General features: G+C 43.5%; 1 long non-coding RNA gene across 1 annotated transcript; it reads left to right on the plus strand.

The window, feature by feature from the left end:
- Positions 1-1,204: 1,204 nt before the first annotated feature.
- On the plus strand, positions 1,205-4,263 carry LOC130272746 (uncharacterized). The gene is made up of 3 exons (XR_008843713.1): positions 1,205-1,304; positions 2,841-2,964; positions 4,157-4,263. It is a non-coding gene; the product is annotated as an uncharacterized LOC130272746 (long non-coding RNA).
- The last annotated feature ends 240 nt before the right edge of the window (positions 4,264-4,503 follow it).

Genomic DNA, 4,503 nt, shown 5'->3' on the forward strand with positions numbered 1-4,503 from the left:
GAATGATCGGATCCCCGCAGCAGCGCTGCGGGCGATCCGATCATTCATTCAAATGGCGCACTGCCGCAGATGCCGGGATCTGTATTGATCCCGGCACCTGAGGGGTTAATGGCGGACGCCCGCGAGATCGCGGGCGTCGGCCATTGCCGGCGGGTCCCTGGTTTTTCCATTTTTGCCCTTTTGTTTTTTCCTCCTCACCTTTGAAAAATCATAATCCTTTCAATTTTGCACCTACAGACTCATATGAGAGCTTTTTTTTTTTCACCACCAATTCTACTTTGTAATGACATCAGTCATTTTACCCAAAAATTTACAGCTAAACTAAAAAGAAATCATTGTGCGACAAAATAAAAAAAATAAAATACTTTGGAACTTTTGGGGGCATCCGTTTCTACGCAGTGCATTTTTCGGTAAAAATGACATCTTCTCTTTAGTTTATAGGTCCATACAATTAAAATGATAATGGTACTTATATAGGTTTTATTTTGTTTTACTTCTTGAAAAAATCATAACTACATGCACGAAAATTAATATGTTTTAAAATTTCCTCTTCTGACCTCTATAACTTTTTTATTTTTCCACATACTGGGATGTATGGGGCTCATTTTTTGCACCCTGATCTGAAGTTTTTATCGGCACGTTTTTATTCTTTTTTTTATAGTATATAAAGTGACCAAACATACGCTATTTTGGATTTTGTGATTTTTTTACGCGTACGCCATTGACCGCGCAGTTTAATTAACCTCTTAAGGACCAAAGACGTTGTGGAACGTCATGGCACCCTGGGCTTTAAGGACCAATGACGTCCCACAACGTCATGGCGTTTTCCAGGCCCTGTCGCTCGCCAGGCAGAGATCGGAACGGCATGCCTGCTGCAATCGTTCAGCAGGCCTTCCGTGCAAATTCCTAGGGGGGTCCCGGGACCCCCGCATGTCGGCGATCGCAGAAAATCACATATCAATTCAAACATGCCATTTTCTCCTATTCCTGGCTGATCGGGTCTCTGGTGACCCGATCACCTGGAAAATAGGGATGCTCGGACCTGTGAGTGACAGGCCCCAGCATCCTGCAGGGTAGGAGTGAGGTCGCAATGCTGCGATCTCCTCCCATCCCCTGCCATTGGTCAGAACTGATTCTGACCAATGGCAGAGCAGGACGGTGGGTTGCCATGGAAACCCCCCGTTCTGCCCACCCCTGGATGTCAGGCAGAACATGGAGGCCGGTACATGGAGGAGAAGACTCGCGGGGCCCGACAATCATCGCAGATATTCACTGGAGATCCCGGCTCAGGAAGGGAATCAACGGTGGGGGGAGAAATGAAACTGAAAGTAAAGTGATTTTTACTGTGGCAACCACTAGGAAGGCCGGACTGCAACTCCCAGCATGCCCAAACAGCCAAAGGCTGTATGGGCATGCTGGGAGTTGTAGTTTTGCAACATCTGGAGGGTCACAGTTTGTGGACCACTGTTACAGTGGTGCCCAAACTGTAGCCCTCCAGATGTTGCCAAACTACAACTCTCAGCATGCCTAGACTGCCCAGGCATGCTGGGAGTTGTAGTTCTGTAACATCTGTCCCTTCAGATTTTGCAATTTTCATGACATTTTTTAAAATTGCTGCTCTACTTTGAAGCCCTCTAATCTTTTCAAAAGGTAAAAATATGTCCATTTTAGGATGCCAACATAAAGTGGACATATTGTATTTGTGAAGAAAAAATAACATTTTTTGCAATATCCATTTTGCTTACAAGCAGAGAGCTTCAAAGTTAGAAAAATGCTACATTTTCAAAATTTTCATGAAATTTTTGAATTTTTCACAAAAAAAGGATGCAAGTAACGCCGAAAATTTACCACCAAAATAAAGTAGAATATGTCACGAAAAAACAGTCTCAGAATCAGAATATTCGGTAAAAGCATCTTAGAGTTATTAATGCTTAAAGTGACGGTGGTCAGATGTGCAAAAAACGCTCTGGTCCTAAGGTGTAAAATGGCCTGGTCCTTAAGGGGTTAATTATATATTTTTATAGTTCGGACATATAGTTACGCACACAGCGATACCACATATGTTTATATTAATTTTTATCTACACAGTTACTGTAAATGGGAAAAGGGGAGTGATTCAAACTTTTATTAGGGGTGGGGTTAAATACATTTTTGCAATGTTATAGTCTCCATATAGGATGCAGTACATTGATTGCAGACACTCATCAATGCTATACCATAGCATTGCATTGATCAGTGTTATTGGTGGTCGATTGCTCCAGCCTGGATCTCAGGCTTGGAGCAATCGATCGGACGCCGAAGAGGAAGGTAGGGATCCTCCTCGTGTGTCCTCAGCTTATCGGGACACCACGGTTTAACCACAGTGGTACCGATCAGCCCGACTGAGCTTCAGGGATGTATTTTTTTAAAATTTTAGACGTGACGATAAACTTTGATCGCCGCGTCTAAAGGGTTAATACTGGACATCACCGTGATCGTTAATTTCCGATATTAGCCACGGGTCCCGGCTACTGTTAGCCACCGGGACGCCCTGCATCCCCAAGACGTTGAAGCACCTTTCATATCACAGAAAAAGTTATGCTTATATATGTTATTCACTAGGTCATGCATGTCTTTGCATGTCTTTTTATGTGTTTAGCATCTGTATTTGACTTACAAATCCAAATCATCTGCTGCTCACTAATTCTGATATACAGAATGGAAGGGACATGTCCAAGGCAAGCACTGAGCCCGCCCTCACGCACCATGCATTCCCTTCCTCCCTAAGTCTGCTATGCTGTGCTGGATCTCTTCATCCAATCACTGCAGACTGCTCTATAACCCGTTCTTTCTGTTTTCAGACAAGAGTCTGATAGGACAGGAGTGAGCACAGAGGAGTGCTAGTCCTGCCCTCACATACTGGACTCTGTCCATGCCTGTACTTCAACTGGGACAAAGGTGGTGCTGATGCCAGACAGACTTACGGTATGTTCCGGTCTTTTTTTTTATAAGCCACGATTTCTATAACAAGGAGATACATTTATTTATGAAGTATACTAGAAAGGTTAATGTTTTGCCAGGATTTACAACATATAAAACATGTTTGATTCTGACAGTGCCTATATATGAGTTTAGGAAACAAAGTTCCATTTTGCTTTTAACCAAGATTATTTTCTGCTGATGACACACTGTTAAATCAACATGGCATCATACAAGACATTTACATAAGACAATTTTAAAGGAAAACTGTCACCAAATCCCCCCTGCACTAACCAGAGGTACTGGCTGGTAGTGCGGGGGACGCTGATCAATATGATGCCTACCATGCCCGGATCTGCCCCGCTGTTCGCCCGGTATTTTCATTATTCCAGAGCAAATCATCTTCCAACTGGCACGGGTGGGGTTACTGCTTTCATCTGGCACTGTAACATCCCCACACCACCGCCCCGCTTATGCATATTCATGCCCTCCCTCTCCTCCCAGCTCTGTATGTGACTCCACTGTGCTGAGGCTGCTCCCGGGTGTACACAGGAAACTGGCACATGCACAGTGGAGTCACATACAGAGCTGGGAGGAGAGGGAGGGCATGAATATGCATAAGCAGGGCGGTGCTGTGGGCCGAGCGGCGGTGACGTCACAGCGCCAGATGAAGGCAGTGACCCCACCCGTGCCAGTTAGAAGATGATTTGCATATCTGGAATAATAAAGACAATGGGTGAACGGCGGGACGGATCCAGGCATGGTAGGCATCATATTGATCAGCGTCCCCCGCACTACCAGCCAGTACCTCTGGTTAGTGTGTGGGGGATTTGGTGACAGTTTTCCTTTAAAGATCAATATAAAGAGGTGGGACTAAAACACAGACCTGTGCTATCTATACATCTGATGCCTATAACCACCGAGAGTTGATCTTGTCTTTGTTCACCAATAAGGTTCCAGATCTAAGTTATTCTTTACTGCTTTGCTTTTTTAGCTTATTGTCTTTTATGGTCATTTAAGATATTTAGATTTAGTTCCCAAAAATATTTCCTTTCAAAAATACCTTGTGTTATCAACAACCATCTTAAACACCATTTTGTTTCTGTTCATACATTAACCCTCTTCCCTAGTGATTGTATCTATCTGCCTCATGTTGAGAACTCTGTTTGCAGTAATCTTATATGTGATTTTGCCCAAGGAAGTGCCTCCATAACCGCAGTCATTAATCCTAATTCTTTCATTATCTGGCGGAGAGGCATGTCGGGATGATATATGATGGTCCTGATAACCATTAGAGGCCTCACCTTCCTTCCAGGATATAACATAAGGTAGGTTTTGTTCACATCACATTTAGAGCCTACAGTTGAGCAAGGAATATGTCAGAAACATTCTCCAAGTATACTGTATATTTGTGACCTAAAGCTATGATGTATCTTGCTGTAAATAACATTACTATTAAGATGCCATGGCTAAACAAATCCCCAAATTTAGGCTAAATGTCATGTGAATCTGATATGTTGCTGTTGTTGATCAGAAACTCCAGGT

Source organism: Hyla sarda, chromosome 5 (genome assembly GCF_029499605.1).
Source record: "Hyla sarda isolate aHylSar1 chromosome 5, aHylSar1.hap1, whole genome shotgun sequence".
In the NCBI taxonomy this organism is placed as follows: domain Eukaryota; kingdom Metazoa; phylum Chordata; class Amphibia; order Anura; family Hylidae; genus Hyla; species Hyla sarda.